General features: G+C 32.1%; 1 long non-coding RNA gene across 1 annotated transcript in view; it reads left to right on the top strand.

Annotated features, from left to right (window-relative positions):
- LOC149480216 (uncharacterized) overlaps positions 1-21,961 on the top strand; it is a 117,655-nt gene that overhangs the window by 64,378 nt on the left and 31,316 nt on the right. Inside the window, exon 3 of the long non-coding RNA XR_016317086.1 lies at positions 13,193-13,224. This is a non-coding gene — a long non-coding RNA (uncharacterized LOC149480216). The remainder of the gene's footprint in view (positions 1-13,192; positions 13,225-21,961) is intronic.

The following is a 21,961-nucleotide window of genomic DNA, read 5'->3' as shown; positions in this document are numbered from 1 at the left end:
GGTGATGATTAAAGCAATTATTGATTGAGTGGCCACACGATAGAGGTGTAGTCTTTGTACTGATGTATATGATAGATATTTGATGTCTGGTTTTAACGAATATTGGTTGTGGTCTAAGATCCGAACATAGGTCGACCTGCACCGACCGGCGTGATAATATAATGAGACCAATTTTATAATAAATTTAGTCTATTAAAAAATGTATTAAAAATGGGTTGACTGGGAAAATCCTGGACAGGATATTTTCGGATATTAGACCATTGCAGTTGTTGTATTGTGTTCTTCTCGATTTGTCAATCAATATTAAATGTAACGTCATCATTATTTATTTTTGTTTTGGTTTACGAATGTGTTGATGCATAAAAAATCACCTCTTAGCGATTTATATCTGAATAATTGATACGTTTATTCCAACGTGTAATATTTTTTTTTAAGTGAAGTCCCGTGTCTCCTAGTGGGGTAAGGGGTAGATGTTTAATGCATACATCTGTTTCACTGATCGATTATCTTTAGGGGCAAGTAGGTGATCAGCCTTCTGTGTCCTGCCAGACCGAGACATTTTTTTCCTAATGCTATAATACATGTTTATTATCAACTAAATATTGTGAATTTCTTGCTTCATAATATCAAATTTCATCAAAAAGCTGGAGGCACTTAAAAGAGAATTTATCACATTTGACAATAGATGTATTCTTTGGGAATAAACAATTTTGCTCACGTATCCAAACTCCGCTTAACGTTCCCTGAAGTTAAAAGTCTCTGTTTGACAACTTTCCAAAACTCTCACGTGCGTAATCATTTATACAGAAATTGTATATTGTTAAAATGAAACGATTCTACTAACTTATTTTATTAATAGTATTTTTTAAACATCCAGAAGTACGTTTGTATGTTCACTTCTCAATCTATACTAATGAAGCTGAAGAGTTTGTTTGTTTGAACGCGCTAATCTCAGGAACTACTGATCCGATTTTAAAAATGATTTCGGTGTTAGATAGCCCATTTATCTAGAAAGACTATAAGCTATATATCATCTCGCTAGGACCAACAGAAGCGGAGCCAAGCGGGTGAAACCGCGAAGCGCAGCTAGTATAAGATAAATATTATTCAATATACGGCTTATAATTTGTCATTGTCACACCACATATTATATTTTATACTAACCCCGTACACTTCTCAAAAGAAGCTAATTACAAAACTTTACAATACTGCAAACGTTCTAAAATTTATATTCCAATTTCACTAAGCTTTCTTAGAAATGTTTAAGCTCCTTACATTGATCTCTAAGTTTGCGGAGATATTCACAAAACAATAGCTATCCCTTCAAGCATGATTTTAATATGTTTTTCAAGCTAATGTGTTTGTAACAACTACATACTTCGACGTGCACAAAGTTTGGAAGCTTTAAGATTGTGAATATTGAAACAATAGCGAACTTGCTTTGAGATGCGGCTACTTTCTTGCTTATTCTTTGTGGATATAATGGAAAAGGGTATTGGTAAGGAAGCGTGAATAATATACGAGTTCGCGAACTAAGGGATTTCTGCCCCTAGGCTCTTTTTAATATTTAAGGAAATTATTCGCCGGTACAAAGAATGTTTTGTAAGATGTTTATGAATTGATAAATGCAATGCCGTTTTGAATTGGTTTGTGTATTTATCATTTTTGGGAATAACTGTTTAGTTTAGTGTTTAGATTACAAATATAATATTTTAAAATTCGATTAAAAACACGCAGAAGCCTAGCTTTTTTTATATATATTGTACAATAGGGGAGCGCTTGGCCACAATCTCCCCTGAGATGTCAATCTTTAGCACAAGACGATCGACGCCTTCCTCTCCAGACTTAGCCAGTATTGTTTCAGAATCGTTCAACGTCTATTCGTTTATATTTTACTAGCACAAGGCCCGCGGCTTCGCCCGATCTTTCTAAAATCTAATAAATTATATTCTTAAACATTGCTCTTGACTAGTCTAACCACAGCAAAATCACACAGCCACACAAACGGTAGAAAGCCACTTTGTTGTATAGAATGTATATGTAATATGCTCATCAATTAGTACCACTATAAAAAATCGATTTGCCTGAATGAATGAATATTATTTTCAAGCATGTTTGAGAAAATTTCTTCCATGTTACCCTATGATACATATTTCACTGTCATCATACGATTACAATGCAAATGTGTCAACGATGATGTATGTTCGTCGAATTTCAATCACCATTTCATATTATATTTTGCAAAAGAAATTCGTGTTAGTTAGACCACTTATACCTCAGGAACGGCTGTAAATGCCAGATTTAGTATGGGAAGTAATATCCTTTATTTTTAGGGCGGACATCCACCGAACCATGTTTTTTTAATACAAAATAGTGTAATAGACCAATACCAAACTTAATTTGACATGTGTACCTAGTGATAACTGAGTTAGCATTATATTATTATATTCCAACAAATATTATAATTCAATAGAGACCACAATCTTTCCCTACTCGGGTCGTTACTCCATATCCTTTAATTTACCTCCAATAATCGGGACACAAATAGATGTAACTCAGCCAACCAATAAATAAAGATTTACCAACGTTCCAAATAAATTGGATAAGGTTATTTGGGCTCAAGTAATACCTCCATGTATGGATAACATGGCTTTATTACTGACCGAGGCTTCTTTTGCATAAGCTTCTGATAATGTAAGAATATTTGACATCTCTGTTTTATATTAAGCAACAAATATAGTTAAAGTTAAAGGTCTTAATATAACTTAAATTATATATAATAATGTTAGACGTTACTTTTGATTTTATATTTTTGTGGATGAATAGTTGATTATACGACGTTTGACCCGACTACCCTCACTTTGCTAATAGTCGTTGACTTGCCGCGTATTCTTATCAACTGTCTACATCAATTAGGGAGTTGTGTAGAATCGCAGTACATTCTTCTTACGTTCAAACTAATATCGAACCTTGCGCCCCGTGTACTTTCTAGCAATAACTTTTGCATTTATATATTAACCGAAAATTATTCTTTCAGCGCTTGGGCATATCAATATTACTGTTATATACAGTATTGGATATAAGTGGGGCTAGTTTACATGTAAAGCTCATCCTTACCATACGTTATTAATTGTATGTTTGGTTAAATCTTTATTTAAATGTCGATTTAGGTTGAGGTGACATTTAATCTACGTACAAAGACCGTTGAAGCTTATTATACAGAATAATCCTATTAATTTTATAACTAAAGCAACACGCTTATATCCCGGAAAAATAACGCGTTGCCTTGAAATATATTTACACACTTGATCATAATCGTAAGTCGCGAGACGCAGCTGGTTATGAATAATAATAATATAGGAGTTTGTAAGCGATATATTTTTCTTCCTTAGTTGAATGAAGAACCTATTTTTATATAGTTTACTAGTAAAATAACTATAGATTAATATTTAACAAGATACAAAGCCATGAAAGATTAAGCTATTTAGACATTATTAAGCTTTAAATGAAATTTCATCTCTTTAACTCGCACAAAATGGAGAATATATGAGGTATAAAACATAGCAGAGTCGCTTGAAATATTCACAAACAGATAAATACGGTTCCTTCCATCTCATAACCTTTTAAGAGTTACTGTTTGTTTGACCCCTTGAAGCAAGGATCCTCCCTTCATATAAACGGTGGTCTTTTCAACCTTTCGTTTTATAAATAAAAAAGTTATTATATGTTTGTTATCTTTGATACAAAAACTCTATGGAAACTGTGGGATGCTATTTTAGGCAGAATGTGCGAGAGGCCTTTAAAATATTTACTTATTGTTAGCATTCGTAAATATTGATTTTGGAAAGTTGGATATAATTTTTCTAAATTTAAGAAATAATATTGATGAAATGGAATATTACTACATACTATTAAACAAAGTCGCTTCCTACTTCTGTCCCTTTGTACTTATAGATATTTTGAACGACATTTTATTTGATAGAAATATTTTAGTATGTACCTAAATTTGAAAAATGAAAACTATATTTTTGAAAAAATATTCAATAAGTATTAAACAATATTCACACAAAGTGAAAAACTGAACCATCCCGTCTAATGTAAAGTGTCCTTCGTACAATTTTTATCGCAGTACCCATATGGGGCATAAAAATATACCCGCGGCACTGAAGACTGCGGCCTGTAAGCCTCACCTGTCATCGCTCGCTATAAAACCGAAATAAACCCATAGTTTTATTATTTTGTCCTATTTTTTACGATTCTTGTGACTGTATGAATAATTTAGGTGCTTTTGATGCTTTGTGGAGGTTATAAAATGTTATGTAAATACGCAGATTTTATAAGCAAGGCTTATTTTCATTGCACGAGAGTAGCTGTTGTACATGTAGTTTCTACATGTTGGCACAATCTGTGGTGATCGAACATCGAGTTTTTATAATCCTTTTTTAACGACAATGCGCGCTAAACTATTTACATCCCGCTTAATTGGAGTTCTAGAATCTACAATAATATTATAAAGAGGAAAACTTTGTTTGTTTGATTGTAATGAATAGGCTCATAAACTACTGGACTGATTTTAAAAATTCTTTCACCATTCGAAAGCTACATTATCCACGAGTAATATAGGCTATAATATAATATCATCGAGTGAAACCGCGCGGCACAGCTAGTGTTTTATAAAGTAAGATTTTTATCTAAAACTGTTGCTGAATTTATAGTGTTGCATTGGTTTTTATATCTGGTTCTATGTTTCTCCGGTACGGTATTATGTTTATAAATTAAAATTGAATACTACAAAGTTTTAGATTTAAAATTATAATACCTACTTAGTGTACGTCTCTCAAAAATAAATATACATATTTCGAACATGATAATAGTGATACCGTTAATAAATGGATCATATTTGGAAACTAACAACGATGTAATATTGATGAAAACACGCATAAAACTGCACTATCAACTGACATAATTGGACAGCAATTACTGAGTACTCAATACGATTTGTGTGTGCAGTGAAATAAAATAATTGTCGCGCTGTGACGTCAACGTGTTCGCAACAATCGTTGACACGATATCGTTACGACATGTCAATCTATTTTTGTCGTGTAGCAATCTGTCAAATGATTTTGTGCAACATTGCAATTTGATGCGTTGGTGTTAGTTATTAATGATTCTTTATGTAATACTATCTGATACCCGCGGCTCAAAGTTTCGCGTAGTATACAAGCCACTTAAGATTATGTACGTAAGAATAGTATATATTATTTGTCAATTTGGATGCAATTCTAACGACTGAAATCATTTTTATATAATAAAATTATTATAACTAATAACTATATATCTTTGAAGCGATTTTAGGTTCTAAATATTAAATACATGCAAAGGACTCGACTTGTCTCCGGTATAAATCAATAATACATTCCATTTTTGTATTATGTAGTTCAATTCGGGTAAAATTGATCAAACATACTAAACCCTTAACTAAACCTATTGAAGAACTATTATAATAAAACCATAGAAACGTGTTTGACTTGCCAAATAGCAATATTTATTTGATTAAAAATCAGTCGTATAAACGATATTTTAGTAACATTGATGATATCGAAATCTGTCGGTATGATTTGAATGTTTCATTTTAAATCATAATATAGAGTGAAATATTTGAGGCTTGATAAAAGTTACTCTCGTAAATCAAACCTTTTTAGTATATTGCATTAATCGGTATTATTTTTGAAACGATTTGATATTAAAATATTGTTTGGATAATCATCATCATACAGCATAAATATTATATACTTTTTTTTTAAGTTATCTCTAGCAAAATAATAGTTTGAAACTCCAAACGAGTATTTAGACAGAAAATATATAAAAAGAGCGTTTGGCAAGATTCAAAGATACCAAAGTCATCGCTTTACTCCATGACGTGACGGTATTGCGATATTTTTTCACATTGTGATGATTTATTTCAATATTACATTTAAAAGTATAAATAGTAAAAAAACAGTAAAAGTTAATTAAAATAACGCCTAGCTATTTCATAATATTTTACATTTTCGCCTATAAAATACCATTTTGTCAACCATTTTCACAACTAGTATTAATTTCATATAAGTACAAACAAAACAATCGAGTTTCATTACATTACTCTGTTTGTTTGGGACGAAATCATCAAAACTATGCGCAAACATTATGAGACGAATAATTAGTTAGCATACCTCCATTATTTAGTTATTTTAATTCAAACATTTCACGAGTTGATAATTAAATTATAATAATGTGTATTTATATCAATCGTTGTATTGTTTTAAATACATTTAAAACAGATAAAAATATATCCATTTGAAAGGATTAAAAAATTCCACGATATAACTATTAGGTAGTTCATTCAGTAACGCTGAAAAATATTTTGTAACAAGACAAAAAACATCGTATACTAGTATTTGCAAAAATGTACCGAAATATTATCATTAAACATGAGTTTTTGCAATATAACGAATAAGTAGACGTCTATATATAAGAGTTCTTTGCTTGTAATAAAGTCTATCAAAATCAGCCCATTTGTTTTGGGGATTATCTTTATTTGTTGATTTAGGCATAGGTACCTAAACCATATTGAATTGAAGTTAATTCGTAATGTATTGTAATGAAGAGTTTTGTTTATATTTACTTCCATATAAGTCTGTATTATCTTTATGAACGTATGCTTCTCCGTCCCTATCCCTATGTAGGTATGCTTAAGAGGCCGTATCGATTTTAGAGTGATTTTGACTTGTTTCTGTAATTATTTAGGAGCTCGTTTAAGAAAACTAAGTTAGCAACAATGTGTTATAATATCTTAAATTAAAGATTTATTCAATATCTAAAAAGTGTCCGCGACAATTCATTGATTTTCATTGTCCAGTTTGTTTAATAGCCAATAAGCTGAGGCGTTTTTCAATTTTTTCAATGCGGGACGATCGTGTCTTTGTAGTTTATAAAATATACAACAATAAAGACACTGAGACATCCTAAAAAGTGTTCGAGGAATTTTAAGTACTTTTATTCAAAAATTCAAAGAAAATCTAAGATAAAATAGCCTTACTTTGATGAAATTTTATGCGTATATGGCGTCGAATTTCTTGTACATAAAACAGAGTTAAAAAAATACACATTAAAATAATTTGTAATAAAAAAATGCATATTATATGTTTTATGAAAGTAATGGAATAATTTAAAGTTCTCTAGAATTTTCGATTATATACGGGAGCGCAAACGCAAAACCCCTCTATCTATTTATAGAGTGATTCTAGAGGAAGGTTTTAGTATATGTATAATTTAGGTTTAAAACAAAGCGGTCGAAGCCGCGGGCGAAAAGCTAGTTAATGTATATTTTAAATAACTAAAATATTATCATGTCCAGCTACAATAGCAGAATAATTTTCCCTAATCCACTTCAGTGAAATGTAAACAAGAGCGGAATAATCCTTGAAACAGTGCTTTGATAGTAACACTTGGGATTTCTGATAGCCTAGTACTTTGTTTCTATTAGTGTAGATTAATTGTTTAATTTATTCATTAATTAATGGTTATTATTAACAGTAGTTAACTTTTGAATAAATGTTCATATTAATTATAATATTATGTATTATTTTTGTGTATTTATATATTACTTTACACAAAAATAATATATTATTTTTCTATACCTAAGCAATTATAGGTGTTTTGAAGTAGTACTTTGTTTTTTTTTATTTTATTAGGTTTTATTCAAAGTCCTAAATTATCAAAAAAAAAAAATAATGAGTTTGTTTTCCTTAACTCTATCAAACAGACTATAAATAAAAATGGGATCAGATGAGTTTTAAGTAGCATAAACAAAAAAATACGAAATAGCTTATACACAATTCCAAAAAATAACCTCAAATAATTCGTGAAATTCATTTATAATTCTCTCCACCGTGAACCGTAAATCTCATCCCAAATTTTGCATCCGTGTCGCTACAAATTGCCTAAATCGGAATTTTACAGTGTTATCGCGAATCGAATCGATAAATAACGGGCAGCATTACCGGTCAATAAAATTTATCGGATCGGCTTCCGTTTAATTCGTTCAATCGATTATCGACTACGATTCTAATCGGGAAGATGGTTGTGACCACACGCAGACTAGAAAACGTACGGGTAATATCTCGGTTTATTAACGTTACGTTTTTATTCAATGTTCGATTTATATTGTCATTGATTTAAATTAATGTTATAATTATAGATGAAGTTTAAAAAAAAAACAAATAACAATTTGTATAACTTTTATCATCTTTGATGCTTTAAATTTCTGGCTAAATAATTGACTTGCTTCTTTTGTGGAATCAGGTAATTGATGTAATTTCAAATATATCAACAATAGACAATTTTGATGATTTTATATTTTTAATAGTTAATTGCATATGTCATACATATTACTATTATGCTGTTGAAACTTGACAAAAAGACGCCACGTTAATTAAAACAACATTGTCCCGTATGTTTTCACGTTCACACCAACAATTAAACCTCGATGTTATCTATTACTTATAATGTTATCTATAATTGATGTTGAGGTTGTAAGGCTTTATGGAGGCAATGTAATGCTTTGAGTTTAGTACTTTTTATATCGTTTATAGTTTTAATTATCTAAACTAAATTCAATTCAACTTTGTTCGCTTTCAAAAGGAATGTTTCATATTTTTTCACGTCTACTATTGTTGTTATTATATAACTTTCTTTATTAAATGAACTAACTGGGTAATAGAACGATAGAAAATAGATTATTTACTATACTTACCTGATATTGTTATCTCAAGGGACGGTTGTGATGGAATAATACTGAAATAAACACAAATAACTGTTTAATATATTTAATGCAAATAATTGTACAAAGCATAATATAATAATTAATGTACCTACACATTGGTTGATTGGTTGGCATACAATACAAAGCATGATTGATATTACAAAACAATGATTTTGTACTTCTGTAGTATATTATTGTGTTACATAAACTACAACACTGCAAAATTTCATCAAAATCCATTCAATAGTGCCGTGCTTGAGCAACAAACATCCATACATCCATCCATTCAATTTATCTATACTAATCTAATCTATACTAATATTATAAAGCTGAAGAGTTTGTTTGTTTGAACGCGCTAATCTCAAGAACTACTGGTCCTATTTTAAAAATTATTTTAGTGTTAGATAGACCAATTATCGAGGAAGGCTATATATCATCACGCTAAGACCAAGAGGAGCGGAGCACTGCGGGCAAAACCGCACAGCACAGCTAGTAAAAAATATTAGAAAAGCAGAAAGAAAAGTCAATAATCATATTTTCATAGTTTCCACAAGATGGTTGGATGTTATTTTATTTGTCCGTCCCGGAGAAGTTGTTTAAAAAATAAATAATGCCGCGATTCCTCAAGCGGGAGGTCGAAATGAAAAATAAACATTAACAAGAGTTTATATTGCAATTTCTTACGAATTTGAGATTGAAATTTTGATTGAGGTTACGCATTTTGAATCTTCGTATAAGGTGATATTTTGTTATGCTTTGTGAAGATTTATCTAGATTAAGGTTAAAAATATAGAGTCTTTAATACATAGAGCGATTCAAACGATAGAAAATATTATTGATCGACACTCTCATCTAAACATTTAAAGAGGAAAGATTTGTTTTTTTATTTTTAATGATTAAACGCATAAACTCTTCGACCGTAAAAAAATATATTTTACTGTAAAAATCTGCAACTTTACTGTTAGTAACGTAGATTGCATTAATATTTTATAATATTTAATAACAGGTTAGAAGATGAAACATTATTGGCAAAAATAACAATTTAAAATATACTTATAGACTACAGGCCCATGTTGAAAAAATTATGGGTCATTTGACCCACCACCTGACCTATCTAGAATGATATAAGAGCATAAAATAATAAGATTCAGCACTATGACGTCACTCGTAAGCTGTCCACCTGAGTGCAGATGAGAATTCGAAAGTTCAGGTAGAGATTTTCTCCCCTTGTCTCCATGATTTTTGTACGGCGTTGCGGAATAATGGCTTAAAAGCAGTATAGAAATAGTATGACACAGATGCCGTACAAAAATGGTGGTCCACAAAGTCGGAATTTATTTTTATTTTTCGACAGTTGCCGGGGTAAATTTGGTCATTTGATTTTGTACGGCATCTGAACCTTCCTGCCTCCCTACCTGAACCTTCGAATTCTCATCTGCACTCAGGTGGACAGCTTACAAGTGACGTCATAGTGCTGAATCTTATTATTTTATGCTCTTATATCGTTCTAGATAGGTCACCTGGTGGGTCAAATGACCCATAATTTTTTCAACACGGGCCTGTAGTCTATTAGGTACTATTTCTGAGCAATCTCCCTAAAACAAATAGCTTCTCTATTCAGAACCTGATATTACAGATACAAAGAGACATCAAACTAATAAGTTTCACATCATGATTTCAAATAGACAGGAAAAGACATGAAGGTTCTCAGAGCCTTTTTTCGCTTATCAATGTTAATCGTCAAAGCTATTGTTAGACCTTAACAATTGGTTCAAACACAATACGAGATTTACTAAGCATTTCTATAAATAAACACATCAGCAGGTTTCTCGGAAGTACTGTTTGTTTACCCTTTTTATCCAAAACCTATTTTTTTTTACTTCGGTTGCTACAAAAGTGTAGCAACCGAATACAGCAAATTACAGCTTTATCGTTAATTTCATCAATGTATTTTGTACATAACAGATGAATAAACTTAACTATAGCTTTTTAACCGACTTCATTAATATAAATAAATACATTAATTTCAACTTTTATCGTTTTTCAGAGTAGCTCCAAAAATAATATAATACAAACAGTATTTCTTGTCCAAATTAAAAAAACACAAATATTAAAACCATAATGTTATCAAAATATTCGCCTTCATATTTTACAGTTATCACCGAAAAATGATTCAATGTATGCATAAATAGTATAAATCTATACATTTTTAATTCCGACTGAAAACTTTACAAAGGGATAACGAACTACATGGCCATAATAAAAAAATAATAAAAACGCCATATATTTTAAACTAGATTTAGATTCACAAAGCCTGAGAGGAAATATTATTTTGTAACGTATAATTATTTTGGCGCTGAATAAATCACTGAATTAATTCACGTAATCTCCTTTTATAAAAACTATGAAAGGACAACTTTCAATGCTTTTGAAAACTGCAGATTATAAATGAAAACATATGTCCCTATAAAGCATAAATTATAATTTGTGGCATTACAGTTAGTTGTTTTTAAACAACCCATATGAATAAATAAAATAAATATTTCAGGACAATTTTCACACACGGCACGATGTGATCCCATACTAAAATTTCGCTTGTGTTATGGAAACCAGATGGCTGATGCATACATATACTACCTATAATTTCAAATAAATACTTATATAGATAATTAACACCCAGACACAGAGCAAACCATGTTCATCAGACAAATATTTACCCTGGGTGGGAATTGAACGACCTCTAGCTTAGAAGGCAGGGTCACTACCAACTAAGCCAACCAGTCAGTCGTATTCATCATATTATATACTCAAATGTTCCATGTTTTGTATAAAAGTGAAGTCCCGTGTCCCCAAGTGGGGTAAAGAGCAGATGCATTATACATCTGTTTCACTGATCGATTTTCTTTTTTTAGGGACAAGTAGGTGATCAGCCTTCTGTGTTCTACTAGACCGAGACATTTTTTTATTTTTTTTCTTCGTCTCCACCGGGAATCGAACCTAGGACCCCTCGGTGCTACGCTCACGCGTCAACCACTGTACCGAGCAGGCGGTCATGTTTTGTATAGAAAACCAATAATTAATTTATCGATAAAGTGTGTAAACATATTAGCTGTAAAATATTATTTCATGTCTATTCTAGGGACTTATAGTTACAATAAAAAATAAATGTTTACGTTATGTTTTTTTGTTTAATTTACTTCAAATAGAGCTTAGAAATGTAGTTTTGTTTTCAATAAATATAATGATTAGATGAAATTCTCGTGTCGCAGTGTTTGTAGTTAAACTCCTCCGAAACGGCTTGACCGATTCTCATGCAATTATGAGTGCATATAAATAGATCTGAGAATCGGACATCTATTTTATACCTCTTAGTGATAAGAGTAACACAGAACAACGTTTGCCGTGAAAATATAATACCTCAATTAGCAACATGAAATCTGTCCTGAATAAATTGTCCAAATTAAACTTTCAACAGCTTGACCGATTCTGATGAAATTTTGTGTGCATAAATAGTTCTGAGAATAGGACATCTTTCTTCTTACCCCGAAGTGATAAGAGTAACGCAGAACAACGTTTGCTCCGGGACTGCTAGTTAAATATAATACCTCAATTAGAAGCATATTATCTTTGCAATATTGCCAAAATTAAGCCTTTTCCAAACAAAATATAACGCATATAATAACCGTTAAACTGTGCAAAGAGTATATCGACGTTTTGATAGCAAATCCTTTTTTCTTGGATGGGAAATCCCAAATATATCATATGTGTCACGCTCCGCTGTTGACTGAGAGATTATTATAGGTTATGTTCAATAAGGGTTTAAGCGTTGGATTCTGCGCTTCTTTGTCTAGAATTTATCGTTGTGTTATATTCTGTTTTGTATGCAATGGGACTTCAATAATCTATACTATATTTATACTAATATTATAAAGCTGAAGAGTTTGTTTGTTTGAACGCGCTAATCTCAGGAACTACTGGTCCGATTTGAAAAATTATTTCGGTGTTAGATAACCCATTTATCGAGGAAGGCTATAGGCTATATCATCACGCTAAGACTAACATCGTTTGAATTTTGAACTAACTATATTTTATCAACATTTAATCAACTAAGTATTTCATTTTTTTATCAACATGTTTAGTGTTTACATAATACGACTATTTTTTATATTATTTAGATGAGTTTTATAGCAAAACATAAAAGTAAGGAGGTTTTTTTGTATTATTTCCTGATTAATAGGAAAATTCCAAGCAATTTTTGTTGTATTTAAGAGACATAAAATTATCCTAATAATAACAAAATATAAGACGTAAAAATAATAAGTTATTAAGAGCTTTGAATTAATATTCTTAAATAATACATTTTTCTCATAAAATTTCCTTTGTTTTCAGGTTGGACGGGTGTAATCGCATCATGTAGGAATGTAAGTACTATGAAGCTTTGCAATTTAACTATAAAAGAAAATACCAATTCCGCGAATACAAATATTTTAATAAATAAAACTTTACGCAAAACGCAGCTCTATAAATTTGAACATCTTCGTAAAATTAATTATACCAACTTACCTTTCAAAATAATATAGAAAATATTTCTTCTCGAAACGTCATTTCTGAATATCCCTACTATTTCTAATTCAATCCGGACATAGCAGGGGTAGATGGCTAGTTGCATACTATGCAAAACGCAGCTCTTTAAATTTTAACATCTATGTAAAAGTAATTATACCTTTAGAATAGATTTCTTCTCGAAAAGTCATTTCTGAATTTCCCTACTAGTTCAATCCGGACAAAGTAGGAGCAGATGTTTAGTCACATAGGTAGTAATACATTTCTAATTTACGACCTATCAATTGTCATTTAAATACAACTCTCTATACTTATTCTTCGTGACATCAAAAGGGCTTAGGGCACCTGAAATATAAATTATTGACGTCAAATACTAAATTATTTTGATAAATCGAATTTGAATTCTGATTTGATAATTGCTATCACGATCTACAGACCTACAGGTCAGGATTCAAAAGTTCTTGTACTAAATAGTTTCTTACTATAATAACTATATTCGTATTATTAGAAGCTTTAACAAAAAAACTAAACATAAATAATACCTAGGTAAAATAAATATCAGGCTCCTGAATTAGTAAACTAAACACGCACGGGAGGAAAGTTTTAAATAAGAATAAGAATCAATATTGGTTTACCTAGTCGAAAGTACAGTCGAATTATTACACCTTTTTTGAAGTCGGTTAATACTCCCATATCCCACATACCCTTTCCCGCCAAAGCGTTTGTAAATCATATGTTTATCCATCGTTAATGATGCCTTGACGCCCGCCTGTCACCCCACAGTGTACTCAAGGGCCATTGTAATGCTGATACTGTGTACTTAAATCGTCGTATTGTGAACCAAATGCGAATTTAAGTGTTTATTTTGTGGACTCGTGAATTCGTATGTATGAGGTGTAGCTGTTTTTGTGGATGTATGGTGTGAAAGGTAGATAAACGCTTTGTAAAATTATGGTTTATGAAGCGAATGAGTGATTTCAGTGACCTCATAAAGTTGATTGTAAATCTGTAGAGCCGTTTCGTAGATATGCCAGAGCAAATAGACATAAAATATTGACACATTAATTTCACTTCTTCATTCAAAGATTACTAACAATATTTATTATATTATGTGTTATAGTCAAAGTCCGATACACAGTCTCTTCGCGGAAGGACTGGTTTATCCTAGGTTTGGCCAAAGCCATCAGGCAATCCCCGAAATACATTTCAATTTCGCCCTTTGCCTGAAGTATTTTTAGTTAGCTCCTAACTTTTCAGTCAAACGTCGAAAGTAAATTATTCTCTTTCGGTTTTGGCCTAGTCAATCCTAGAAGCGACTGCAATTCTCGGTCAAACGTTGAAAAATTTCTTAAGATCGAAGATGTGCCTGACGTTCGGCTGTCTCTTAGAGAAATCAGTGCAAAGGATTCAAAATTTGGTGGCCAAGGCTTTATAAAATGCCACTGCAATAAAAAATGCTTTTCAAAATTATACAAATGTAAAAGGTCTAATGTATTGTGTAATTCTAAATGTCATAATGCCTCACCATGCCAGAATAAAGATTAATTTTTCATTTTAATTACCTAAGAAATTATTAAAACAATTAACATTAATGCCTCACCATGTCAGAAAAATGATTAATTTTTCATTTTAATTACTTAAGAAATTATTAAAACATTTATTGTTTTAATAATCAAAATTTTAAAAATGTTATTTTTTTATACTTAATCTTATACAAACTAACCTCCGTATATTCCAAAGCATTTATTTATTTATTTTATACTTTATTGCACATCGTACAAAAGGCGGGCCTAATGCCACACGGCATTCTCTCAAAGCATCTCAAATATAAAAGTGAAAATCACGTAAGCTGACCAATCAGGTGTCAGAACTGGCAGAGTTAAGCGGTTCTTAAGACTTGAAAGCTGCTTAAATGATAAAATGCTTCCAAATATACGAAGATAAGACACTTCATACCTATATCGGAGTTTGACTCGTCAAACCCCGATTTAATAAAATTGTGTTTTGACGTTTGCCTGACCAAATTAGTCTCTCCCAGGTTTGACGAAAATTGTTTAGTCAAAGGCCGAAAATTTACATTTGTTTGGGCTTTGACTAAGTCATTCAGTCTGACCTGAGGATTGACCAGTCCAACCTAGGAGCGCCGGAGCTTCGGAGTTTGCCTATAACATATGTACCAACTTACAAATCAATCATAGGCAATAGAAAAACTGCAATTATATAGTGTTAATATCTAAATTTTAAACTACATAAATCATGCCGACAAAACGTCCTTACACATGTAAATTATGCCATAAACGGTTGAACTTTTCATCTTAAAACGCAATATATCTAAAACCGTCACGTAAAATCCTTCGCACTGCGAATAACCGGTTCATAATAATCCTAACGGAACAATTAGTGTCCGAGAAGGGTCCCTTGTGGGACGCCGCAAAAACTAAATTACTTATGTTTGCTGAAACTAGCGGACTTAATTAGTAAAACTTTGCAGCTTAGTTTTTGCTTGCTAAAATGGTATGGTAAGATAGTAATTTGTGAGGTATCTACATACATCACCAGCTGTATAGATATAATATATAAAACAAGAAATCTTTAACGTATTTCTTAATTAATAATATCTTTTTATTTTCAATCTAGTACGATATCCATTATTTTATCGCAGCGGTGTTTATGCATTAGGTGCGATATTTAATGTTCAAAAGATGAGCTCTTAAAAGATGTATTACGTAAGTACTTTATGAATATGAAATCAGACCAGTCTTACAAACCACCATTAAAACTTGGATTTTATATGAATTACTACGTTGTAAATCTTAACTTTTTAAACTTGTAAATAAGATTATTAGTGTATTGACTTTTATAATACTACTAGCAATGCCCTGCGGTTTCACACGCATAGATAGCGATATCGTGACAGTGAAAAGTCTACTATAGGTCGGACTATTATAGGTTTCATTTTTAATCACATGAAAATATTTACCCCGTCCCGCACTACGGCCTGCTCCTTGTATTGAACAGTATACCTACTATTTTTTGTAGATTGACACTTTTGAAAATCCATACTAATATTATAAATGCCAAAGTAACTCTGTCTGTCTGTCTGTTAATCAATCACGCCTTAACTACTGAACCAATTTGCATGAAATTTGGTATAGAGATATTATGATACCCGAGAAAGGACATAGGCCACTTTTTATTGCGAAATATGTACAATAATATTATGTAGTAGTTAATAATATCAAATCTTTTTTATTTCTTACTTTTCCGTTTTTGAAGTCGGTTGTTTTTAACGCAGTTATTTTTATTTAATACTTTTTAGTGTATTTTTCAACACAAATCAAACGAGCCCAAACTCGATAAAGTTGAGTCAATATATTACTGAGTTCCTATGGCCACCTTCCGATTACATCATCAAATCAGCTTCATGTCATGATAATGTTTCATCGCTATCAAATTTACATACGTGTACAAAATTTCAGCTCAATCGGTTACCGGGAAGTGAATCAAAGTTACTTGCTACATATCAACTTAGTCATCGAGTACAGACAAAAATGCTCATAAAATAAAAACTACTGGGCCTATCCGAAAAAAAAAATTATGGGACCAATTCGACACCATCCCGCATCGAACAAAAAAAGAATCACGTAAATCAGTTCAGAAACCTCGGAGTAATCGGTGTACATACATAAAAAAAATATATACCGGCCGAATTGATAACCGCATAAAATCGCATGGAGAGCTTAATTTTCATTAAAGGTTCTAATCGCACGGAAAGCTAAATTTTCACAAAAAAGCTCTAAACGCACGGAGAGCTTAATTTTCACAAAAAAACTCTCATCGTATGGAGAGCTTAATTTTCACAAAAAGCTTTAATCGCACGGAAAGCTTAATTTTCACAAAAAGCTCTAATCGCAGCACGGAGAGCTTAATTTTCGCAAAAAGCTCTAATCACACGGAAAGCTTAATTTTCACAAAAAGCTCTAATCGCACGGAGAGCTTAATTTTCACAAAAAAGATCTAATCGCATGGAGAGCTTAATTTTCATAAAAAGCTCTAATCGCACGGAAAGCTTTATATTCACAAAAAGCTCTAATCGCATGGAGAGCTTAATTTTCACAAAAAGCTCTAATCACACGGAAAGCTTAATTTTCACAAGAAGCTCTAATCACACAGAGAGCTTAATTTTCACAAGAAGCTCTAATCACACGGAGAGCTTAATTTTCATAAAAAGCTCTAATCGCACGGAAAGCTTAATATTCACTAAAAACTAATCGCATGGAGAGCTTAATTTTCATTAAAGGCTCTAATCGCACGGAGCTTAATTTTCACAAAAAGCTCTAATCGCACGGAGAGCTTAATTTTCACAAAAAGCTCTAATCGCATGGAGAGCTTAATTTTCACAAAAAGCTCATATCGAACGGAAAGCTTAATTTTCACAAAAAGCTCTAATCGCACGGAGAGCTTAATTTTCACAAAGAGCTCTAATCCCATGAAGAGCTTAATTTTCACAAAAAGCTCAATTCGCACGGAAAGCTTAATTTTCACAAAAAACTCATCGCACGGAGAGCTTAATTTTCACAAAAAGCTCTCATCGCACGGAGAGCTTAATTTTTACAAAAAACTAATCGCACGGAAAGCTTAATTTTCATAAAAAGCTCTAATCGCACGGAGAGCTTAATTTTCACAAAAAAACTAATCGCACGGAGCTTTATTTTCACAAAAAACTCTCATCGCACGGAGAGCTTAATTTTTCTCATTAAGCTCTAATCGCACGGAAAGCTTAATTTTCACAAAAAGCTCTAATCGCACGGAGAGCTTAATTTTCACAAAAAGCTCAAATCGCATGGAGAGCTTAATTTTCACAAAAAGCTCTAATCGCACGGAGAGCTTAATTTTCACAAAAAACTCATCGCACGGAGAGCTTAATTTTCACAAAAAGCTCTAATCGCATGGAGAGCTTAATTTTCACAAAAAGCTCTAATCGCATGGAGAGCTTAATTTTCACAAAAAGCTCTAATCGCACGGAGAGCTTAATTTTCACAAAAAACTCATCGCATGGAGAGCTTAATTTTCACAAAAAGCTCATATCGCACGGAAAGATTAATTTTCACAAAAAGCTCTAATCGCACGGAGAACTTAATTTTCACAAAGAGCTCTAATCCCATTGAGAGCTTAATTTTCACAAAGAGCTCAATTCGCACGGAAAGCTTAATTTTCACAAAAAACTCATCGCACGGAGAGCTTAATTTTCACAAAAAGCTCTCATCGCACGGAGAGCTTAATTTTTACAAAAAACTAATCGCACGGAAAGCTTAATTTTCAAAAAAAGCTCTAATCGCACGGAGAGCTTAATTTTCACAAAAAAACTAATCGCACGGAGCTTTATTTTCAAAAAAACTCTCATCGCACGGAGAGCTTAATTTTTCTCATTAAGCTCTAATCGCACGGAAAGCTTAATTTTCACAAAAAGCTCTAATCGCACGGAGAGCTTAATTTTCACAAAAAGCTCTAATCGCATGGAGAGCTTAATTTTCACAAAAAGCTCTAATCGCATGGAGAGCTTAATTTTCACAAAAAGCTCTAATCGCACGGAGAGCTTAATTTTCACAAAAAACTAATCGCACGGAAAGCTTAATTTTCACAAAAAGCTCTAATCGCATGGTGAGCTTAATTTTCACAAAAAGCTCTAATCGCACGGAGAGTTTAATTTTCACAAAAAGCTCTAATTGCACGGAGAGCTTAATTTTCACAAAAAGCTCTAAACGCATGGAGAGCTTAATTTTCACAAAAAGCTCTAATCGCACGGAGAGCTTTATTTTCACAAAAAGCTCTATTCACACGGAAAGCTAAATTTTCACAAAAAAGCTCTAATCGCACGGAGAGCTTAATTTTCACAAAAAACTAATCGCACGGAGAACTTATTTTTCATAAAAAGCTCTAATCGCATGGAGAGCTTAATTTTCACAAAAAGCTCTAATCGCACGGGGAGCTTAATTTTCACAAAAAGCTCTAATCGCACGGGGAGCTTAATTTTCACAAAAAGCTCTATTCGCACGGAAAGCTAAATTTTCACAAAAAAGCTCTTATCGCACGGAGAGCTTAATTTTCATAAAAACTAATCGCACGGAAAGCTTAATTTTCACAAAAAGCTCTAATCGCATGGTGAGCTTAATTTTCACAAAAAGCTCTAATCGCACGGAGAGTTTAATTTTCACAAAAGCTCTAATAGCACGGAGAGCTTAATTTTCACAAAAAGCTCTAATCGCATGGAGAGCTTAATTTTCACAAAAAGCTCTAATCGCACAGAGGCTTAATTTTCAAAAAAGCTATAATCGCACGGTGAGCTTAATTTTCATTAAAAGCTCTAATCGGACGGAAAGCTTAATTTTCACAAAAAGCTCTAATCGCACGGAGAGCTTAATTTTCACAAAAATCTCTAATCGCACGCAGAGCTTAATTTTCATTAAAGGCTCTTATCGCACGGAGAGCTCAATTTTCACAAGAAGCTCTAATCACACGGAGAGCTTAATTTTCATAAAAAGCTCTAATCGCACGGAAAGCTTAATATTCACTTATAAAAATAACTGCGTTAAAAACAACCGACTTCAAAAACGGAAAAAAGATTTGACATTATTATTTACTACATATTATTTATATGTGCTATTTATTAAAAAGGTTTGATGTCGGTGCACGGGCTTAATACTAAGTGCTTAATGTTCGGCACCAACTTCAAACCAATTTAATAAATAGCACATCCATACTTAATAATATTATAAATGCGAAAGTAACTCTGTCTGTCTGTCTGTTACTCAATCACGCCTTAACTACTGAACCAATTTGCATGAAATTTGGTATAGAGATATTTTGATACCCGAGAAAGGACATAGGCCACTTTTTATTGCGAAATATGTACTACGGGCGAAGCCGGGGCGGACCGCTAGTTCGTTATATCTTTTGAATAGAATATCCAATTTTTTTCATTTAAAAAGTATTTTGCTGGTATTGAAACAGTCTATAATAAAACATCATTTAATGGGATAAGGATTAATATATGTGTATGGATAACATGGTTTGATTACTGTCGGCACTTCTATTTACGTTGAAAACGTAAAAAAGTTGTTGTAGTAACATAACTACTGAAGATGGACATATGGTATCGCGGACTTTCTTGTAGATATTGATCCATTCTATAATACCGTAGAACATTTTTTTGTTCTATCTTCAATAGATTCCGCAGGGCACGCGATGACAGAAGTTTTATTGAGGAATTTTTACACCTTGGGTTACATTATTGCATTTTTGGTAAGGATCTCTAATTTTTAAAAAAATGCAATATAGCCTATGTTGCTCAGTGAAAATGCAGCTTTCTAATGGTGAAAGAATTTTTGAAATCGGTTCAGTAGTTTATGCTTGTAAACCATACATACATACATACATACATAATTACAAACCTTTCCTCTTTATAATAATATTAGTATATTAGTATATTAGTATAGATTATCATGTCCCAATGTTAGATACCGTCCTTGGAAACGGCTTGAACGATTCTCATGACATTTTGTGTGCCCATCCAACATCTATTTGTCATACCCCTATGATATGAGTAGCAGAACAACATTTGCCACGACATCTAGTAATGTTGTATCCCTATCTACTATCAACATTCAACTACACTACTACACTACTGTATTTTAATGTATCCTCGTGTATTTGATTGAAATTCACAAAAATGAAGTTTAGTTTTAGCTCTAAATATGATTTGTAAACGATCTCAGATCTATAATCAAACGCTAAGCCTAGCTACCAAACTTTTCAATTCAGTACTCTTCTATCAACCATATATTTTCCAATATCTTCAGTTATTTTTAAAGCACATATATTGTTAAATACATTGTCTACAACGTCGGTTAGTCTGTAAATCGTCGCATACCAAATTGCCAATTTACATTTGAAATTGGCACAAAGCTCAACAAGCGATTTGGGGTTCCAGCGAGAGAAATTAATATCTACATGCTAATTTTATTATCTCGAATCGTATTTCCAATACGAGTTTTTAATTCAACATTGATTGTATTTGAATATTCAAGTGCTTGTAATTCGCTTTTATTATTTCGCATATTGTGAGGGTCATCAGTTTACGCTTTAGTGGTCGACTTTACAATTTTTTTTGATGTGTTGGGTTTCTTTTAATGTTGTAGTATAGGAGATCTATTTATGTTCTAATCAGTGATGGTATTATTATCATTATCACTACATAAACTGGTATGGTTTTAGTATAGGTGCCACTAGCAACACGCACTTGGATAAAGTAGAAAATTTCGTTGAAATGGCAAGAATTAATATGAAATTATATCTACCGTGATTATACTATGATGATTCTGGAATAAGAAAGAATATTCTATACCCTATGACTACAAGATACCAGCATCAGCTGGTATTAGAAAGAACTATATCAGTTGAAATTACTCATATTATGGTCTGATTACACTCAATTTGTGTGTGCGTGTTGTTATGGGTTATTTTTCTTAAGCACACGGTGATATGAAGCAAAACAACTAAGCTATTATAAAGGAAACGTTTTATTTCATTGACGTA

Source organism: Colias philodice, chromosome 18 (genome assembly GCF_061535455.1).
Source record: "Colias philodice isolate Cphi_HAF_F1 chromosome 18, ilColPhil1 Martin Lab GWU primary, whole genome shotgun sequence".
Taxonomy (NCBI): Eukaryota; Metazoa; Arthropoda; class Insecta; order Lepidoptera; family Pieridae; genus Colias; species Colias philodice.
This window is presented reverse-complemented; position numbering and strand designations above follow the sequence as displayed.